Source organism: Erinaceus europaeus, chromosome 21 (genome assembly GCF_950295315.1).
Source record: "Erinaceus europaeus chromosome 21, mEriEur2.1, whole genome shotgun sequence".
Classification (NCBI taxonomy): Eukaryota; Metazoa; Chordata; class Mammalia; order Eulipotyphla; family Erinaceidae; genus Erinaceus; species Erinaceus europaeus.
This window is the reverse complement of record NC_080182.1, coordinates 4,596,195-4,618,395: the sequence shown is the minus strand read 5'-3', so window position 1 is coordinate 4,618,395 and position 22,201 is coordinate 4,596,195. Positions and strand designations below refer to the sequence as shown.

The window sequence follows — 22,201 nt, the reverse complement described above, 5'->3', positions numbered from 1 at the left end:
TAGTGACAAACAGAATCTGCACCTTATGTGATTAGTGACAGAAAGCATTCACCTGGAGTGAGCTTATGAAATAACTGTGGGGTTGGGAGAAGACAGCCCCACAGTTTGCAAGTTATGCAAAAGACTTCACATCTGAGGCTCCAAGGTCACGAGTTCTATCTGCAGCACCCCAAGCCAGCACTGAGCAGTGCTCCTGTCTGTATCTGTCTCTGTTATCTTTCTATCTCTTTCATTAAAAATAAATGAACTGAAGGGACAGATAGTATAATGGTTATGCAAAAACACACTCGTGCCTGAGGCTCCAAAGTCCCATGTTCAATCCCCTACACCACAAGCCAGAGCTGAGAGTGCTGACTAAAAAAAGTTAGGGGAGTCAGGCTGTAGTGCAGCGGGTTAAGCGCACGTGGCGCAAAGCACAAGGACCGGCATAAGGATACCAGTTCAAACCCTGGCTCCCCATCTGCAGGGGAGTCGCTTCACAGGCGGTGAAGCAGGTCTGCAGGTGTCTATCTTTCTCTCCTCCTCTCTGTCTTCCCCTCCTCTCTTCATTTCTCTCTGTCCTATCCAACAATGACGACAACAACAATAAAACAACAAGGGCAACAAAAGGGAATAAATAAATAAAATAAATATTAAAAAAAAAGTTAGATCCCAGTTTGAGCCCCCAGCTCCCCACCTGCAGGGGGTCACTTCACAAGTGGTGAAGCAGGTCTGCAGGTGTTTTTCTCTCCCCAACTTCCCCTCCTCTCTTGACTTCTTGCTATCCTATCCAACAACAATGTCAATTAAAATGGAAAAAAATGGCCTCCAGGAGCAGTATTCATAGTGCAGGCACTGAGCCCCAGTGATAACTCTGGAGACAAAAAAGAAAAAAACTATTTTAATGAAGTAACTACGCTTAAGTATTGCAAGAAAGGAACACGAAGATAGTAACGCATGAAATGCTTCAAAGTGATATAAACATTAAATTTAAGAGCTGGAGGTGGTGGTCTGGGAGGTGGCACAGTGGATAAAGCACTCAGAGAATCACACCTAGTGTGATTCTCAACCGTGAGTTCTATTCTAGTTCTATTCCTGGCAGCATGCGTAACAGAGTGATGTCTGGTTCTTTCTCTCCTCCTGTCTCTCTCATGAATAAATTCTTAAAAAAAAAAAAAAAAAGCTGGAGAAGACAGCATAATGGTTATGCGAAAAGGCTGCATTGACTCTAAGTCCCAGGTGCTAGCCCTACCAAAAGGTAGACACTACCAAAAGCCAAAACTGAGCAGTGTTCTGGTAAAAATAATCAATGGGGTCAGTCAGTGGCACACACCGGGTTAAGCACACTTCATACGAATTGCAATGAACCACGCAGGGAACCCAGTTCAAGCCCCCACTCCCAACCTAAGTAGGGTCACTTTCACAAGAAGTGTAACTGGTCTGCAAGTGTCTCTATCTCCATCTTCCCTATCTCTCTCAATTTCTGTTGTATCCAGTAAAAAAATGGGGGGAGGGAGTGGCCACAAGGAGCAGTGAATTCCTAGTGGGGCACCCAAGGCCCAGTAAAAACCCTGGGGGGGGGGGCCGCCAAAAAACACGCGCGCACACAAAATGAGAATCTTTCTTAAATTGTCTCTGGGAGGGAGTCGGGCGGTAGCGCAGAGGGTTAAGCGCAGGTGGCGCTCGCTAAGCATAAGGATCCCAGTTCAAGCCCGACTCCCCACCTGCAAAGGAGTCGCTTCATAGGCGGTGATGCAGGTCTGCAGGTGTCTGTCTTTCTCAACCCCCCTCTGTCTTCTCTCCATTTCTCTCTGTCCTATCCAACAACAACAACAACTATAACAATAATAATAAAGGGCAACAAAAGGAAATAGAGATAAAAGAAAAAAACAATTTAAAAAAATTGTCTCTGGGATAGGAAAGGCCTACGTATAAGAAGAAACCCAGTGGTCCGGGAGGTAGCGCAGTAACTAAAGCAGTGGACTCTCAAGCATGAGGTCCTGAGTTCCATCCCTGGCAGTAAATGTCATCAAAGTGATGTCTGGTTCTTTCTCTCTCCTGTCTTTCTCATTAATAAATAAATAAAATCTAAAAAAAAAAATACAGAAAAAGAAGACAACGGTTATCTGTGGTTCCAGAAGTTTCTGCATCAACCAACCCAAGTCAAGAGAAACAAAATAGTTATGTTTAAAATACTCAAGTCACTGTTCTTGGCTATATAGTTCATAACTCGGGTTAAAGAAAAACCTTGTTCACAAGGGGCTTTAAAGGAAAAGAGGCAACTCACACCAGGTGGTGATGCACCTGGTTGAACGCACATTACAGTGCGCAAGAACCCAGGTTCAAGTCCCCGGTCCCCGGTCCCCACCTGCAGGGGGAAAGCTTCACAAGTGGTGAAGCAGTGCTGCCAGGCCTCTCTCCCTCTCCCTCTCTATTCCTCCCCTTCCCTCTTGATTTCTGGCTGCCTCTACCCAATAAATGAAGATAATGATAGTAAAAGATAGGAGAGGGGCCATGCAGTGGCGCACCTGGCTGAGCGCACACTTCAGACTGAATAAGGGCCCAGGTTCAAGCCCTTGGTCCCCACCTGCAGGGGAAATCTTCATGAATGTTGAAGCAGAGCTGCTGGTGTCTCTCTCCTTCTCCATCCCCCTCCTCTATCAAATTCTCTCTCTATCCAATAATAAATAATTTTTTTTAAAAAAGGAGAGATAGAGGGAGTTGGGTGGTAATGCAGTGGGTTACGTGCACGTGGCGTGAAGCGCAAGATCCGGCATAAGGATCCTGGTTCGAGCCCCTGGCTCCCCACCTGCAGGGGAGTCCCTTCCTTCACAGGTAGTGAAGCAGGTCTGCACGTGTCTATTTTTCTCTCCCCCCTCTGTCTTCCCTTCCTTTCCATTTCTCTCGGTGCTATCCAACAATGACGAATTCATTAACAATAACCACAACAAAAGCAACAAAAGGGAGTAAATAAATAAATAAATAAATGAGAGAGAATGAACTAGACATCACTCTGGTACATGTGCTGAAGGGAACCTCATGCTTGAAGAGTCCAGTGCTTTATCTTCTGCGCCATCTCCCGTACCATGCAAAATAATTATTTTTAATTATGTACTGACAAGGAAATAGTTATTATTATTTTTATTACCACCAAGCACTGCTCAACTCTGGCTTATGGTGGTATGGGGTATTGAACCTGGAACTTGAGAGCCTGAGGCATGAAAGTCTCTTTGCATAACTATTATGCTATACCCCCACCCAAAAAGTTATTAAAAAAAAAAAAAAGCAAATTACAGCAGGGGAAGTAGGTTAATGGTTATACAAGTCTTTCATGCCTGAGGTCCCAGGTTCAACCCCCAGCACCACAATAATTCAGAGCTGAATAGTGCTCTGGTCTTGTTCTGTCTCATTAAAATAATTTATCTTTAATCTTTTAAATGTTATTTATTATTGGGAACAGACAGAAAAATTGAGAGGGGACAGAAAGACACCTGCAATTCTTCACCACTCATGACTCTTTCCCCTTGCAGGTGGAGACCAGGGGCTTGAACCCAGGTCCTTGCACACTGTAGTGTGTGTTTAACTAGGGGACCATGACCCGGCCCCCTTTAAATAATTTAAGTATTTTATTTATTTTATTTTTGAGAGAGATGCAGAGACACACAGCAAGAAACACCAAAAGCACTGCATAGCTCTGGCTTATGGTGGTGCAGGGGGATTGAACCAGGGACTTCCGGAGCCTCAGGCATGAGAGTCTCTGCATCATCATTATGCTATCTACCCCCACCCTAAATAAATATTTTTTAAATCAAGTTAGTGGTTTGAGAAGTGATTCACTATATCTGCATGTATAATGGCCAGGATTGTGCTACACTAACTGGAGCAGTAACCTACAGTGTCTCTCATAAAATAAATCTTCCATGTATGGGAGTAGCACCCAAATTATTCAGGTCAACAGAGAACCATTCACTTTAAACCTAAGACACTGTTTCAGCAATTTAGATGTGAGTTCTTTTAAGGAAAAACTCTACCAATAGTGAGATCACCCTTGACCTTCTAAAGAAATTAAGGGGCAGGGCTCTGTGAAGGTGGATGGCTTTTCAAATGGCTAAGAGGCTGTCGGTTAGGATATTGCAAAAGTCAGGGGCAATCTCAAGAGTATGAACATAGATAGGCTGGAGAGACAGCAGGCTCATGAGGACTGTGTGTGCAGCCCTGGTTCAAGCCCTCCACTAAGTGCTGTTGTGTCTCACCTTCTCTGAATTAAAAAAAATAAATAGCACTGGTTACCAGAGAGAAAAAAAAAAAGGGAGGGAGGGAGGTTAGTAGGATACACATTCCTAGAGATAGCTGAGTGCATGAGTCGACACATCTTACAACACAAAGTCCTGGATTCAATCCCTAGCGCCACACAGAGCATGGCGCCATGAACATCACCAAAGGGAACTTCATGGACAATGAAGAGGTCTTTTGGCAGTCCTCTCCTGCCTCTCCCCTCTATAAGGACACAGAGTAAACTGAGCCAGGGAAGCAGCTCAGACACATGGCAAATGTGGAGTCCTGGATTGATCCCCAACACTAAATAAAATTAAGATAAAATAAAGTACCTGTACAAAGTTCATGATCAGTCAAAGGTAAGTTAAACATCAACTAATACTAGTCAGCCAGAACATGCAAAATAGACCTATTCTAGCATGAGTAGAAGGAAATTCAATTTTTAAAGAACTCAAAAATCCACAGCAGTTTGGGAGGTCATGCAGTGGCTAGGGCACTAACAATGAGAACCCAGCTTTGATCCCCGTATCACATGCACATGTTCTGGGTGGTAGAGATAGCTTAATGGCTATGCAAAATGGTTTTCATGCCTGTCCGAAGGTCCTAAGTCACAGGCTCAACCCTAGCAACACCTATTGTCAGAGCTGAGCAGTGTGTTCTGGTGGAAAAAATTAACTAATTTACTTATGGTAGTAGTGCTCCTGGTTGAGCGAGCACGTGTTACAATGTGCAAGGATCCAGGCCGGGTTCAAGTGCCTAGTCCCCATATGCAGAAGGAAAGCTTTGTGAGTGAAGCAGTGTTGCGGGTGTCTCTCCCTAGTATCCCTTCCTTCTTGATTTCTTTTTCTTTTTTTTTTAAATTTATTTATTTATTTATTTTTCCTCCTCCAGGGTTATTGCTGGGCTCGGTGCCTTCACCATGAATCCACCGCTCCTGGAGGCCATTTCCCCCCCCTCTTTTGTTGCCCTTGTTGTAGCTTCGTTGTGGCTATTATTATTGCCCTTGTTGACCCAATTCGTTGTTAGATAGGACAGAGAGAAATGGAGAGAGGAGGGGAAGACAGAGAAGGGGAGAGAAAGATAGACACCTGCAGACCTGCTTCACCGCCTGTGAAGCGACTCCCCTGCAGGTGGGGAGCCGGGGGCTCGAACCGGGATCCTTACGCCGGTCCCTGCGCTTTGCGCCACATGCGCTTAACCCACTGCGCCACCGCCCGACCCCCTCCCTCTTGATTTCTGATTGCTGATTGTCTCTATGGAAAATACTAAATCATGGATGGAGGAGATAGCACAATGGTCATGCAAAGAGACTCACTCTCAAGCCCGAAGCTCCAAAGCCCCAGGTTCAATCCCCCCACACCAATATAAGACAGAGATTATTCGCACTCTGGTAAAAATAAATGAATGAATAAATAAATAAATAATGGCTGGGTGGTTGCACACCTGGTTTAGGACCATGCTTCAAGCCACCCACTTGCAGGAGGAAGCTTCATGAGTGGCGAAATCATGGTGCAGGTGTCTCTCTCCCCTCACTTTGTCTTGTCAAACGAAACAAAAAAATTTTTTTCCCCTTGAAAACTGATTCCATGAGGGCATAGGACTACCTGCTCATTAGACAGAGCCATTCTGCTTTCCCAACCCCCCCAGTGCCTGTAAGTATAACTCACAGGCAACAGACTCAACCCATGACACATTTTGTGCTTCCCTCCAACTCTATGGTTGTTGACCATGGTAAGTAAACAGGCTGCAAGACCAAAAAAAAAAGAAATCTGGGGGGAGATGTGGACTAGCCAGAACTTTCAAGTACTGTTGGTGGAAGTGTAAACTGATGAAACAACTTTCGAAACTGCCTTTGCATACCGTCAAAGGAAAATACACTTTTTAAATTTCTGACTAGAAAGCTAGTAAGCACCAGCACAGCATATGTCAAAGTGGTGCTCTTAGGTGGTATCTCATGAAATGAGCAAATAGTTCTTCAAAAGCAATGGTGTCTGGTCTCCACCATCTTGGCATTTTTGGTGTCAAAGAACCTGGAGTTTCTGAGCTGCTAGGCTCTGTAGTCAGCTACTTCATGACTCCCTTAAAGAGTGAAATTACAGGCAGCGGGTTAAGCGCAGGTGGTGCAAAGCACAAAGACGGGCATTAGGATCCCGGTTTGAGCCCCCGGCTCCCCACCTGCAGGGTTGTCCCTTCACAGGGGGTGAAGCAGGTCTACAGGTGTCTTTCTCTCCCCCCCTCTGCATTTCTCTGTCCTATCAATAACAACAATAAAAACAAGGGCAACAAAAGGGGAAATAAATAAATATAAAAAATTTTAAATTAAAAGTGAAACCACATGGTCCAGGAGATGGCGCAGTGGATAAAGTGCTGGCTTCTCAAGCATGAGGTCCTGAGTTCAATCCCTGACAGCACATGTACCAGAGCGATGTCTGGCTCTTTCTGTCTCCTTTCTCATAAGTAAAACATTAAAAAAGAAAAAGTGAAACCACAGGAGTCGGGCAGTAGCGCAACAGGCTAAGTGCACATGGTGCAAAGCTCAAGGACTGGCACGAGGATCCTTGTATGAACCCCCGGCTCCCCACCTGCAGGGGAGTCGCTTCACAAGCAGTGTAGCAAGTCTGCAGGTGTCTATCTCTCCCTGTCTTCCCTCCTCTCTCCATTTCTCGCGGTCCTATCCAACATCGACAACATCAATAACAACAGTAACTACAACAATAAAACAAGGGCAACAAAAAGGAATAAATAAATATTTTTTTAAAAAAGCGAAATCACAGAACAGCCTCTGGGAATGACTTCCACAGCACCATGTTAAAAATGGATTTTATGGGGCTGGGTGGTGCCGCACCTTGTTGAACACACATTTCAATGTGGAAGGACCCAAATCAAGTTTCTGGTCCTACCTGCAGGGAGAAAGATCACCAGTGGTGAAGCAGGGCTGCAGGCGTCTCTCTCCCTCTCCTCTCAATTTCTATCTTTAACCAATAATAAAAAAAATATTTTAAAAAACTATGGAAAATATATATTGGTTGAGCCCCCAGCCCCCCACCTGTAGGAGAATTGCTTCACAAGCGGTACAGCAGGTCTGCAAGTCTCTCTCTCTCCCCGTCTTCCCCTCCTCTCTCCATTTCTCTGTCCTATAGCCAACATTGACGACATCAATAACAATAAATCAAGGGCAACAAAAGGGAATAAATATATATATGGGCTGGTGATAGCGCACCTGATTATGTACACATAGTACTAGGTGCCAGGACCCGCGCTAGAGTCCCCATTCCCCATCGGCAGTGGGGATGCTTTACAAGCAGTGACCCAAGTCTACAAGTGTCTTTCTCCCTTTTCTGATTTTTTGGCCTCCAGGGTTATTGGTGGGGCTCAGTGCCTGCACTGGCAAACGCTAGAAGAAGTGCCTGCACAACGAATCCACTGCTCCTAGAAGCCATTTTTTCCCCATTTTGTTGCCCTTGATGTCGTCTGCGAAGGGACCCCATGCAGGTGGGGAGGTGGGGGCTCGAACCAGGATCTTTACGCCTGTCCTTGCAGTATGTGCCACATACGCTTAATCGGCTGCGCTATCGCCCGGACCCGCTTTCTCCCTTTCTATCTTCCCCTCTCAATTTCTCTGCCCTATCAAAAAAATGAGACAAAAAAAGTGGCGGATTAATAATATTGGCACTGAACACCAACAATAACCCGGAGGCAGAAGTGAATTCAGTACTTTGTCCAGTATCACCTCCATGGCAAACAAACCTTATTCTGAAACTGGATACATCAAGTTCTTCACCTGTCACACTAAACATTTGAAAAATAGTTTCTTGATTCCCATCAGTCACTGAGAAGTCTGGAGGTCAAAGATCTAGGAAGGTGTCTGGTTAATCTTCACATATTAACTCAGTCTCATTAAAACCAATCACTAAAGTATACATTCATGGGAAGAAAGTGAACACTCTGATCTTCCAGTTAATTAATAAAATCAGAGAGAAGTGCCATTTTAAATAAAAGGTACTAGGAGAAACTTTTACGGAGTCAAATGTTGAGGCCTCTAAAGTAATAGTGTTTAAGAGGCACTGTGCTGTGTTCCAGCAGACCTAGATTAGAATTCTAGTAGGCGGATCATCTGACCACCCAGCCTTCAGCTTTCTGATGCAGAAATAAATGCTTACCCTCCAAGCCTATGGAGTTGTGAGCACCAAATAAAACCCTATGGAAACTGTAAGCACCACAAATGTTAAAAAGCATTTAAAGGTAAGTATGTGCGAAGGTTTCTACAGAAACACCAATAATGCTCTTTAATACATTTAAGAGCAGCTCTTGCAGCCTAGAAGGTGGCATCGCAAATACAGGGCAACTGCCTCATGCCAGGCCTGCAATCCCTGAATTGTGTATGTTGTAGTACTCTGCTTCCCCTCTCTCCCCTAAAAAAAAAGGGGGGGGAGCATAATGGTTATTCAAATAAATTCTCATGCCTAAGACTCTAAAATCCCAGGTTCAATACCGAGCACCAGCACAGCCAGAGCTGAAACCCCGCCAGATAGTCCAGCACTATTTGGGGGTCCTCAGATCTCAGTGTATGGATGTCGTTTTCCACTAAATCTATGCTGTTAGCAGCTTTGGTTGTGGTTTTATTTATTATAATCTTCATTTATTGCATAGAGACAGCAAGAAGTTAAGGGAGATGGCGATGATAGAGAGGGAGAAAGACAGAGAGACACTTGCAAAGCTTTCCCATGCAGGTTGAGGAGTGGGGGCTCAAACCCAGGCCCTTGAGCACTGTAACGTGTGCTCAGGCAGGTGTGCCACCACCCTGCCCATTTTGGTTTTATAGTACACATTTACCATGCATGAGGACCTAGATTATAGTTCTGGGCCACTACACAGGACATCCTGCAGGAGCGAAGTCAAAACTCCTTCTTCCACTGCTTTTATCTCTCCCTCCCCTCTAGAGGAAAGAAAAAAAATGGCTGCCCGGAGTGGTGAGATCATGCAGGGTGATAACCCTAGTGGCAGTGGTGGGGAGACACACACAACACAGAGAGAGGAAGAAGGGAGTCCGGCAGCAGCGCAGCGGGTTAAGAGCAGGTGGCACAAAGGACCAGCGTTAAGGATCCGGATTCAAGCCCCGGCTCTCCACATATAATGGAGTAGCTCACAGGCGGTGAGGCAGGTCTGCAGGTGTCTGTCTCTCTCCCACTGTCTCCCCTCCTCTCTCCATTTCTCTGTCCTATCCAACAACAATGACATCAATAACAACAAGAACTACAACAATAAAACAAGGGCAAGAAAAGGGAATAAATAAATATAGAGAGAGAGGGAAAGAAAACCACCACAGCACTTCCTCCCACACAGCAGGGCCAGGCTCAAGCCCAGGCTGTTAGCATGCATGGTAAAGCAGGTACACTATCCAACTGCACTGTTTTACCAGCCCCATCACTTGTTTTCAAGGCTAAATCGTTGTGGGGCCAGGAAAATAGCTCACTTACACAGGTATGCTGCTTTGCCATGTATGCAACCTCAAGTCCAAGCCTGGCCCTACCAAGCTGAAGGAACTTTGGTCCTGTAGTCTCTTTCATTTGCTATACTTGTCTCTATCTTAAAAAAAAAAAAAAAAAAAAAAGTAATGTATATTATATACTTAAAATAACCTATCATTATAGCTTGGACTTACACTTTCAAAATTAAAACCTCAAAAGTTAATCAATTCTTGGGGAAGCAATTACAGAAGCCAGACCTTCCACCTTCTGCAACCCACAATGACCTTGGGTCCATACTCCCAGAGGGATAGAGAATGGGAAAGCTATCAGGGGAGGGGATGGGATATAGAGATCTGGTGATGGGACCTGTGTGGAGTTGTATCCCTCCTATCCTATGGTTTTGTTAATGTCTTCTTTTTAAGATAATTAATTTAAAAAAAGATAATTCTTAAAATTGAAGTTGCACACAAAAGTAAAGGTTGGACACCAATGACAACTATTTACCATGCATTTTCTAAAGTATTTCTAAACTGAGCTGCCTCTACTTGAATGGGTAGGGGAGAAGAGAAGTACCTTTACTGTATCTGGCAGCAATCCCACTAAAGCACATTTTCAGATCAGCAAGTTTAGAAGTCCTAATACTGCCGAAGTCCCTGGTCCTAGGGCATCAGGAAATGGACCACAAAGTCAGTCAGACTGATCTCCAGAGAAGTTATGACATCACCAACAGAGAACCCTGGGCAAGGTTTGAGCTCCCTACGTTAAGATCTGCCTCTCCAGACAAATGAGTAAGGCCAATACTGTATGTCATCACTGGAACCAACCCCCAGCTTTCTTCCTCCCCCAGAGACATTTTCCAAGTAGCTATTCTTAAATTTGGAAATCACAGCCTAAGAGTACTAAAACTGGAACTAGCTGGAGACACTGCTAAAAAACCTGATCTGATTTCACCCAACACACTTTTACCTTTGATTGTCAATTACATTGACCACAACCACCATTAAGAAATCTCCAGGGGTGGGGGGGGATAGTATGATTATGCAAAGACTTTCCTGCCTGAGGCTCCAAGATCTCAGATCTCAGGTTCAATCCCCCACACCACCATTCGCCAGAGCTGAGCAGTGCTCTGGTAAAAGTAAAAATATATTTTTTTAATTTCAAACATAAATGCAAACTAGTTTTCCACATTTGGTGCCATATGTGGGGAAGGAAGAAGTGGAGGAAGACATGCGAGCAAATGTCTAAATTTTGACACGGAGCAAATCGTTTCTTTAGCCAACTACAGTTATTAGAGGGCATCAACGAGTGTCTGACAGCACACAGGAATGGGCACCTAAGCATGCAACGGGCACCTCAAGTAGGAACCGAGGGTAAACAGAAAGCCAGTAGCCACAAACATCGGGGAGGAGGGAAGGACAGTTAAATTTCTAAAGCTTTATTCTCCTTCCGAAGATGAGATCAATAAGGGAGAACTGAGCAGTGCTCTGGTGAAAGAAAAAATGTGGCTTCACTTGGCAGAAATTCAATTCAAAGTCAGTTCACTATGGAGGAATGCTGACTATGGAGTTTGGGGGTTTAGTTGGCACACACTTGCCAGCTCTAGTGTAGAACACATACGTTCTTCCCCCCCAAAATAGTTGCTTACAGTTACCTGAAGATATATACTAATCAAACTATTTTTAGAGTGCTGTCTACATTCCACTCTCTTGTTTACTCATGTAGTTCTACCACAAATCCAAAAGTCAAATCTACTTTTAAACAGGGAGGACAGCTGTGGGACATGGTTTTTACCTAGCATGATACTGGTACTGTGACTGGTAAGCACTACATCAATTTTTTAAAATATATTTATTAATGAGGAAAACAGGAGAAAGAACCAGACATCACTCTGGTACATGTGCTGCCAGGGATTGAACTCAGGACCTCATGCTTAGAGTCCAATGCTTTATCCACTGCACCACCTCCCAGACCACACAGAATTCAATTTTTTTCTTAAAGGGGCCAGGTTGTGGTACACAGTAAGTGCCCAAGGACCCAGGTTCAAGTCCCTGGTCCCCACCTGCAGGGGGAAAGCTTCACAAGTGGTGAAGTAGGGTAATTTCTCTGTCTCTATCCACTAAAAAATTAAAAAATAAAAACACTAAAAAAAAATTTTTTTTCTCCAGGGCAGGGATAGATAGCATAATGGTTATGCAAAGAGACTCTCATACTTGAAGCTCCAAAGTCCCAGGTTCAGTCCCCCACACCACCATTAGCCAAAGCCAAGCACTACTCTGTTTTTTTTTTTTTCTTTGATGGTAGGGCGGTAGCCCAGTGGGTTAAGAGAACATGGCATGAAGTGCAAGGACTGGCGCAAGGATCCGGGTTCAAGCTCCCGGCTCCCCACCTGCAAAGGGGGAGGGGGGTGAAGCAGGTCTGCAGATGTCTTTCCTCTCTCCATTTCTCTGTCCTATCCAACAGCAATAACATCAACAACAATAACAACTACAACAATAAAACAAGAGCCACAAAAGGGAATTAAAAAAAAAAAATCCAACATGCCAAACATGCCTTTGCTCAAAAAACACTAACACCTGCAGTGCAAAACAGCATTTACATGGACCCTTCCCTAAGTGAACAACGAAGCCACTAAAGCAAAGTGCTGAAAAGTTATTCTTCCAGGGATAGGACCAATTAAGACACTACAGCACTTTTATTCTTTTCAAAACTAAGTCTAACAAATGCTGTTAAATTTACCAAGACCTACAAGTCAGCCAGAATACTAGTCAGGATTGCTACAAGAAAGAACTCTTGACAAATTCATCAGCCAAGCTATACCACAACAGAATTCCTGGCCATGACCACTCAGCATCTGAAAATTTCTTGAAGACGAGAACCATGCTTACCTCCCTGAGTCAATCCCCAGTAATGACTGATACATGGAAGCTACTAAAAAACATCTGGTGAATGAGGAAGAGCTCCTCATTACTCTCCTCTAAATAAAAACATTAGTTAAGGCTACCATACTTATTACTCATTCACATACAATTGAGTAGCAAAGTTCAAAAAGAAAAAAAAAAAAAAAAAACGGACACAACAGGGTGGTGAGTACTAAATTTTAATTTGGACAGGATATTCAGATGAACTCATTTCCCACTTCTTAGACCCAAGTGAACAAGCTCTCCCAAGTCTGAAGAGACAAGTACTAATAAGAGAATTTATTAATCCAAGGATGGGAAATCATGTGGCTAATCAGCTGCTCGAGTCACAAGAGACAAGAGGCTGTTCGTTCAGAATCCAAAGAGAAGTTACAGGATTCTCAACAGAAATTAAGAACCAATTGGCTGGGCACTCGTGAACTAAGGTTTTAAGAGGCTTTCCACAATGTTCGGGAGACAGCACACCACACCACACAAACAGAAAGCCTTACAATGGTGAAACAGTACTGTGATGTCTCACCCGCTGTATGGAGGAGAGGGCATATGCTCAAAAGGAAATTAAAAATAGAGAGGTTCACACTGCAAGATCATGAAGTCTAACTCACTTAGAAAAGTAACAAAATGATTTCAAACCTCGGATAAATTTATCACAATTCAAGAACTCAACCTATACATAGGTCCCGTGGCATAAAAAAAAAAAAAAAAATCCGTTCCAGGTCACAAGTGCAAACAGTATTTGCTATTTGATGGCTTTTAAGACTGAACTACGAAGGCAGAGGCGCGTTGAAAGGACAGCGGCAGAAAGAAAAGCGGACAGACAGACAGCTGGCGGCCACAGTCCATCACACACGAGGGGTATCCGGAGGCCGCACACCTGGGCTTAGCCCTCCTCCCCGGCCACCGTTACTAGCTGCGTGACCCCGGGACAAAGAGCCCAAACTCTCAGTTCGGGTCCCGAGACATACACAAGGGAAGGGAAGGGAAGGGAAGGGAAGGGAAGGGAAGGGAAGGGAAGGGAAGGGAAGGGAAGGGAAGGGAAGGGCGCAGCACTGGGGCCGAGAGGCCAGCGTGGTGGGCTGCCCAACGGACAGAGGGCGCCAAACGTCTGTTCGCCGCTGCTGTTCCCAACGTCCCACTGTCCCCTACCGGGTGGGCGTGGGGCAGGGTCGCGGCCGGGCGGGATGCGGACACACACCTCCCCTCCGATCCGATGAGCTCGGCGTTGGGGTTTTGTGTTGGTTTGTTTTTTTCGGTCTGATTTTGGGTTTTTCCTTTTTAGTTTACGTATTTTGCTTTTTCAGACAGAAACTGAGGCAGAAGTAAAGGAAGGCCCCACAGCACCCAGGCTTCCCCCAGCGCGGATTCGCGCGGAACAAAGCGGGCCCCCTCCCGGGTGAGCTATGGGGCCCGCCCGGCCCCGCCAGAAGTTTGGGGGGGGAAAAAAAAAAAAAAAACTTGAGGCGGCGAGGACGGGAGCCCGCTCGGGACAAAAAGCGCCCGGCCGCCCCCCGCCCCCCGCCGCGTCTCACTCGAGCGCGAGCGAGCGATCGCGGCGGCCCGGACCACGTGACCTGACGCGCCGCCAGGCCGCGGCGGCCGTCCGTCGGGGAGCCTCTCTCGCTAACGGGGCCCGGCTTTCCGGCCGAAGGGACCGACGGGAAGGCGGCTCGGCCCCGGGGGCCTATCCCCGGAGCGTCCACGGGCGGCGGCGGAGGTCGGTCCGGGCCACTCGGTCGGCCCGCCGCGGCCCGAGGCCTACACCCCTCCCCCCGCCCAGCCCGGCGGTCACCCGCGTCAAAACCCGCCCCGGCGCTCCGGCTTCGCGGCCGCCGAGAAACGAGGCGTCGGGGGGCCGAGAACCCCGGGGCGGCTGCCCGGCCTGAGGGGACGCCCGACGACCTCTGACCCCTCCCCGGCGGGCGCGGCCCAGACCCGCTCCCCTAGCCCGCGAGGCCCGGGCACCCGGCCCAAACCGGGGCCGACGCGAGGCCCGGCGGCCGAGGGGCTGCGGCGGGGGAGGGGAAGGCGGCCAGGCCGCCGGCCGGGCCGGGCGCGCTGCTCACCGCGGCCGCTCCGCTGAGGGCTCCGGGCCGGGCGCGTCGCGAGGGCTCCCGCCGAAGAAGAGGTGCGAGGGGAGGTGGGGGGACGGGAGAAGTGGAACCTCGGGTACCAGTGAGCTCCTCCGCTCGCGCCAGCCGCCTACGCCGCCGCCGCCAACGCCGCCAACGCCGCCGCCGCCGCCGCCTTTATGGCCAAGACTCCGACTCCGCTCCCACTTCCGCCGCCGCCGCCGCCCCGAGCGGAAGTGCTCGTCACGAGACGCCGGACGCCGAGGCTGCGGAGAGAGGCCCCGCCTCCACGCCGCGTCACGCTCCGGCCGCCTGGGCGCGGGCCGGCGCCACGTGGTGCAAACATGTCTGCCCCCCCGGTGGCCGCCGCCATGTCGGAGACGCCGAGCGAGCCGGGCGGCACCATGTTGGACGCACAGACGGTCGCCTCAGCCATTCTGAGGGCCGAGGAATGCGGCGGGGGCGAGGCTGAGGGTAAACGGGGCCTTCCAGCAGCCTGCCTTTCAGGAGCGCGCTCACTCCGTCCACCAGCCGCCCCACTGTGCGCCCCAAGCTCTCAGAGCGAATAAAGCTTGTGCACAGAATGGCTTTTTCATTTCTATCTTTACTATCATTATTTTTTCTTAACGCCAGAGCCCTGCTCAGCTCCGGCTTATGGTGGTGTGGGGGATTGAACCTGGGGCTTGGGAGCCTCAGGCAGGAGAGTCTCTGCATCAGCATTATGCTGTCTGCCCTCCGCTATTTTTTTTTTTTAATCGCATTTTTATTTACTGGATAGGAACAGCCAGAAATTGAGAGGGGAGGGGGACAGATACCTGCAGCCCGGCTTCACCACTCGCGAAGCTTTCCCCCTGCAGGTGGGGACCGGGGCCTCGAACCCGGGGCCTTGCGCGCTGTGATATATGTGCGCTCAACCAGGTGCACCACTACCCGGCCCCACAGAATTGTTTTGGATTTTGATTTTTTTAAAAAAAAACTGTAATGACTACAATAATCAGATTTTTTGTTTTGTTTTATTGATTGATTTATTTATTGGATAGAGAGAAGTCAAAGGAGAAAAGAGAGAGAGAGAAGGAGAAACAGGCGAGCCACCGCCCAGCCCTCAGAATTGTTTGTTTGTTTGGGGGAGGTGTTTTTTGTCCTCACTGGAGCTTCACTGATCTATAATGAGTTTTTTAGATAGAAAAAGAGAAGAAAGACCAGAACACTGGAGCTTCCTTTTATTTATTTATTTATTTATGTATTATTTCCCTTTATTTATTTACTTATTATTTCCCTTTATTTACTTTTTTTTTTTTTTTTTTACACCAGAGCACTGCTCAGCTCTGGCTTGTGGTGGTGCAGGGGATTGAACCTGGGACTTTGGAGCCTCAGGCATGAGAATCACTTTGCATAACCATTATGCTATCTACCCCTGCCCCCTTTATTTACTTTTTTATCTATTATTGTTTATTTTGACCAGAGCACTGCTCAGCTCTGGCTTATGATGGTGCGGGGACTGAAACTGCGTCTTTGGAACCTCAGGATGCGAGTTTCTTTGCATAACCTTTATGCTGATCCACCTCCACCCTGAACCTTCTTCCAGTGCTGTAGAAACTGAATAGGACCAGAGTCACACATACGACAGAGCAAGCACACTATCCCAGTGAGCTATCTGACAGATGATGCCCCCAGAAAACTTTATTTATTTATTTATATTAATCAGAGTACTGTTCAGCCCTGGCTTATGCTGGTGCTGGGGATTGAAGCTGGGACCTCAGAGCCTCAGGCATTAAATGTTCTGCATAACGATGATACTCTTCCCTACCTGAGACCTTAATAGTGAGAAATGAGATTGCAGGTGTCTGACAAACCTAAAAGACTCAGGAAAGACACCTAACCTAAATTTACTTAGCATCCATTGTGCCCCTATTTTGCATCTCCACTTATCTTCCCTTTGGTCACTTAAGGAAAGAGTATTTTCACCATTCTGCGAGAGGGAACTAGGACCCAGTACAGGTCACCCGGCCTGGCTACTTTGACTAAGAAGTAGAGAGATTTGCACCAAAGACTTTCTGATGCCAAGCTGATCTTTGTAGTACACTGCAAGTTACTGCACAAACTGAGTAGCAGAGTTGTGGAGAGACAGAGGTAAATTCAACATTATGAAGGGCCAGGCTGTGGTGGTGCACAAGGACCCAGGTTCAAGCCCCTGGTCCCCACCTGCAGGGGGAAAGATTTAGGAGTGGTGAAGTAGGGCTGCAGGCGCCTCTGTTTCTTTCCCTATCTCCCCCTCCCCTCTCAATGTCTCTTTGTATATATATATATATATAGAGAGAGAGAGAGAGGGAGAGATCTTTTCTAAAAAGATTTTATTTATTTATGAGAAAAAAGAGAAACAAAGAGCCAGATCACGCTGGTACATGTGCTTCAGGAGACTGAAGTCAAGGCCTAGTGCTTGAGGGTCTAATGCGTCATCCACCGGGTGGGGGGGCGCCTCCCGGACCACCTCTCCCAATGGCTGTCTGTCTTCCTCCAGTAAATAAAATGTAAAAAGAGCTCAAGGTCTCTGACCTGGGCGTTAATACAGATTCGTGGGCCCTACAGGTTCGTCTCAGCAGTAGAGAACGCGGGAATGCGGGACTCGGGCGGGGCGCCGGCACACTTGGTCGAGTACATACGTTACAATGTGCCAGGAACCGGGTTCCAGCTCCCAACCCCCACCTTCAAGAGGAAGTCTTCACAAGCAGTGAATAGTGATGTAGGTATCTCTGTCTCTCTCCCTCACTGTCTCCCCTCTTGACTGCTCTCTGTCCCCTATACAATAAGTAAATAAATGGACGGTTTTTTAAAGTGTATGTTTTCTGTTTATGAGGCCGATTCTGATCCCCAGCACCACAAGGAAGCACCATCAGCAGTACCAGGAGAACTCTATGAATGGTGAAGTATTTTGTTATTTCTCTCTCTTTTTTTTTTTTTTGCCTCCAGGGTTATCACTTAGGCTCTGTGCCAGCACTAGGAATCCACTGCTTGTGGAGGCTATTTTCCCCATTTTGTTGTCCTTGTTATTGTTGTTATAGATGTCGTTGTTGTTGGATAGGACAGAGAGAAATGGCGCGAGAAGAGGAAGACAGAGAGGGGGAGAGAAAGATAGACACCCGCAGACCTGCTTCACCGCCTGGGAAGCGACTCCCCTGCAGGTGGGGAGCCGGGGGTTCGAACCGGGATCCTTACGCCGGTCCTTGTGCTTTGCGCCACCTGCGCTTAACCCGCTGCGCTACCGCCCTCGAACCGGGATCTTTACGCTGGTCCTAGCACGCCACGCCATGTGCGCTGCACTACCGTCCAGTCCCCTTTTGGTATTTCTCTTTCTCTGATACTCCTTCTCCTCCCACCCCCACCCCCGCAAAGATATAGAATGGAAAAAAGGTGAAGGAAGGAAGGAAGAAAGGAAGGAAGGAAGGGATGGAGGGAGGGAAGGTTGTAGAGGTCACATAACAGTATCACACATTTGTGAGCCCTTTTCATTTCTTGGGGGGAAAAAAAAAACTTAATTTTTTAAAATATTTATTTATTTTCCCTTTTGTTGCCCTTTTTTGTTGTTGTAGTTATTATTGTTGTTGTTATTTGATGTCGTCATTGTTGGAGAGGACAGAGAGAAACGGAGCGAGGACGGGAAGACAGAGAGGGGGAGAGAAAGACAGACACCTGCAGACCTGCTTCACCGCCCGTGAAGCGACTCCCCTGCAGGTGGGGAGCCGGGGGGTCGAACCGGGATCCTTACGCCGGTCCTTGTGCTTTGCGCCACGTGCGCTTAACCCGCTGCGCTACAGCCCGACTCCCAACTTATTTTTTTTTTAACATATTTATTACTGAATAGAGATAGAAATTGAGAAGGGTGGGGGAGTCGGGCGGTATCGCAGCGGGTTAAGCACAGGTGGCGCCAAGCGCAGGGACTGGCTTAAGGATCCTGGTTCGAGCGCCCGGCTCCCCACCTGCAGGGGAGTCGCTTCACAGGCGGTGAAGCAGGTCTGCAGGTGTCTGTCTTTCCCCCTCTCTGTCTTCCCCTCTTCTCTCCATTTCTCTCTGTCCTATCCAACAGCGAACAACATCAAGAACAACAATAATAACCACAACAGTAAAACAAGGACAACAAAAGGGAAAATAAATATATTTAAAAAGGAAAAAGAAATTGAGAAGGGTGGGAGAGATAGAAAGAGACAGAGTGACACCTGCTTCACCATTCTTGAAGCTTTCTCCCTGCAGGTGGGACCAGGGCTGTGAACCCAGGTCCTTGTGCACTGTAATGTGCTTAACCAGCCTGATCCCCTCCCAAAATCTTTTATATTAGGGCTGGGAAAATACCATAATGGCTATGCAAGGAAAAAAAGACTTTACTGTGGTCCGGGAGGTGGCGCAGTGGATATAGCATTGGACTCTCAAGCATGAGGTCCTGAGTTTGATCCCCAGCAGCACATGTATCAGAGTGCTGTCTGGTTCTTTCCCTCTCTCTTCCTATGCCTCTCATTGAGAAATAAAAATATTTTTTTTAAAAAAAGACTTTACTACCTGAGGCTCAAGTCCCCACTGAGCACCACCATAAGCCAAAACTAAGCATTCTTTCTTCCTATTCTCTTCTCTTCCTCCTAATTTTTTAAAATATATACATTTTTATTTATTCAGTGGGGAAAAATAGGAAGAATACCAGTAACCAGAGTATCCTCCATACTAGAGATTCAACTCAGAATCTCAAGCTTGAAAATCCAATGCTTTAGGCTAAGTAAGCAGTTGCTTGGTTTAAAAGGAAAGAAAGAAGGGAATCAGGCGGTAGGGCAGCGGGTTAAGCACACGTGGTGTAAAGTACAAGGACCAGCATAAGGATCTGGGTTCGAGCCCCGACTCTCCTTATGTAAGAGAGTCACTTCCCAGGCGGTGAAGCAGGTCTGCAGGTGTCTGTCTTTCTCTCCCCCTCTCTGTCTTCCCCTCCTCTCTCCATTTCTTTCTGTCTTATCCAACAACAACAACAATAACTACAACAACAATGAAAAACAAGGGGAACAAAAGGGAAATACTCTCTATCCCTCTGGGAGTATGGACCCAGGGTCGTTGTGGGATGCAGAAGGTGGAAGGTCTGGCTTCTGTAATTGCTTCCCCGCTGAACATGGGCATTGACTGGTCGGTCCATACTCCCAGTCTGCCTCTCTCTTTCCCTAGTAGGGTGGGTCTCTGGGAAAGCGGGCTCTCTCCATTTCTCTCTGTCCTATCTAACAACGATGACATCAATAACTACAACAACAATAAAACAATAAGAACAACAAAAGGGAAAATAAATAATAAATCAATCTCTGCCCTAACAAGGATGACATCAATAACAACAATAATAATAACTGCAACAATAAAAAACAAGGGCAACAAAAGGGACAATAAATATTTTAAAAATTAAAAAACAAAATAAGAGAGAAAAGTTGTACCCTGCTTTTAGGACAGAAGTGTACCCTACCAAGCACTAAAAACAAGCCATGTTTTAGCATTCTCTCTGCAGCTGTTCTGCATGACTGATGAAGTTCTCTGGGGTTTACCAGTTATTCACGGCCAGCCTTCTCAAGGGTCCCTCCTTTTGCAGTTTTATTAATCCAAGAATCCCTTATTGGCTGGCCCTCAGTGACTGTGCTAACCTTCTATTTGTGCTTACTTTCTCCGACTCCTAGCAGCCAGGCTAGGAATGTCCGAGGTACCTGTGTCTTGGAGCAAAATACACTTCAGTTCTCCTGGTCTTCATTTCCTCATTCTGAAATGGTATAGCCCCAACCCCCTCTGAGTTGCTGTGGGAATCAGATGTGAAAGTAATTTTGCTAAGTATTCCAGTGTAGGTAGGGACTGATAAGTTGTTGTCAATTACTGGATGAAATAAATCTCTAACGGTGGCTCCAGGCATTTTTCTGCTAGAGAAGGTAAAGGAAACAAAACTTCATTCATTCATTGAAAATTAATCAATCCTCAATTTCCAGGGAAACCTAGGAAGACAGAAGAACCAAACTTTTTTTTTTTTTGCATGTGTGTGACAAGGAGGACACCCACCAAAAGACAGTCACACATCACACTAGCTCTTCCTCTTGTCATGATGATGCTCCGACCAGAGGCTCTTTCTAGAACTTCCCTGCACACAAGGCTGCATTACAGCCCTCTGCCCACAGAACCTCACTCTTTCAGGGACCTGATCCAAGGCAGTGAGGGTCGGTGATTCAGGTCTGGGTCTTTTGAGGGTGGAGGGAGGCAGATAGGTTGGAAGAAAGAGGTCGGGGCCCTGTGATGGCATACCCAGTTAAGCACACATGCCCAAGGATTTAGGCTCGAGCCCCGGCTGCCCACTTGCAGGGGGACACTCCACAAGCAGGGAAGCAGGGATGCAGGTGTCCTGCGTCCTCTCTCCCTCTCTCCCTATCTACCTCCCCTGCCCTCTCTACCAGGAGCAGTGGATTCCTAGTGCCCGCACCAAGCCTGAGCGATAACCTTGGAGGCAAAAAAAGAAGAAAAAGGAGGAGGAGGAGGAGGAGGAGGAGGAGGAGGAGGAGGAGGAGGAGACGAAGAAGGAGAAGGAGAAAGATGTCTCCAGGCCAGGAAACTAACTCATTTGGAGAGTGTGCCGTTTTGCTATGCGAGCAACACAGCTTCAATCCTGTCCTCCACTACATTGGGACCTTCAGAGCTATGGTTTCTTTCATTCTATCTGCTGCTCTGCCTATTCTGTCTCTGTCTTGAAGGAAGAGAGAGAAAAAGAGAAGAGAGAGAGAGAGAGAATAGGAAATAAATAAATAAACAAATAGGATTTCTCCCTCTAGAGAAATAACCCTGGAGACAATAATTATTATATGTATGCCTAATTGTTATTATATAAACATATAAATAAGTACCTTTTAAAATTATTTATTTATTCCCTTTTGTTGCCCTTATTGTTTTATTGTTGTAGTTATTATTGATGTCATTATTGTTGGATAGGACAGAGAGAAATGGAGAGAGGAGGAGAAGACAGAGAGGGGGAGAGAAAGATAGACATCTGCAGCCCTGCTTCACCGCCTGTGAAGTGACTCCCCTGCTGGTGGGGACCAGGGGCTTGTACCTGGGTCCTTGTGCACTGTAATGTGTGTACTTAGCCAGGTGTGCCACCACCTGGCCTGTCTTCTCTCTTTTCACGTAAGCAACTTCCTTTAAGATGAGTCTAGCAGGGAGTCAGGTGGTAGCACAGCGGGTTAAGTGCACGTGGCGCAAAGCGCAGGGACCGGCGTAAGGATCTCGGTTCCAGTCCCTGGCTCCCCACCTGCAGGGAAGTCGCTTCACAGGCGGTGAAGTAGGTGAAGTAGGTCTGCAGGTGTCTGTCTTTCTTTCCTTTCCCCCTCTCTGTCTTCCCCTCCTCTTTCCATTTGTCTCTGTCCTACCCAACAATGACGACATCAACAACAACAATAATTACAACAAGGGCACCACAAAAGAACAAATAAATAAATATTAAAAAAAG

At 46.9% G+C, this 22,201-nt stretch overlaps 2 protein-coding genes across 6 annotated transcripts in view; both read right to left on the bottom strand.

The window, feature by feature from the left end:
* Window positions 1-14,861, bottom strand: part of LOC103121119 (heterogeneous nuclear ribonucleoprotein A1-like) — a 30,806-nt gene extending 15,945 nt beyond the window's left edge. The window contains exon 1 of one of the 2 annotated variants that reach the window (XM_060180324.1): window positions 14,811-14,861. The gene's annotated coding sequence lies outside the window, so the exon portion shown is untranslated. Of the gene's footprint in view, window positions 1-14,703; window positions 14,755-14,810 lie in introns of those variants that run through there. The other variant, XM_060180323.1, reaches the window with a different exon arrangement.
* Window positions 1-14,937, bottom strand: part of RAB7A (RAB7A, member RAS oncogene family) — a 66,809-nt gene extending 51,872 nt beyond the window's left edge. The window contains exon 1 of one of the 4 annotated variants that reach the window (XM_007531622.3): window positions 14,811-14,937. The gene's annotated coding sequence lies outside the window, so the exon portion shown is untranslated. Of the gene's footprint in view, window positions 1-14,703 lie in introns of all 4 variants that reach the window. The other 3 variants (XM_060180328.1, XM_060180326.1, XM_060180327.1) reach the window with 3 other exon arrangements.
* Window positions 14,938-22,201: the final 7,264 nt, after the last annotated feature.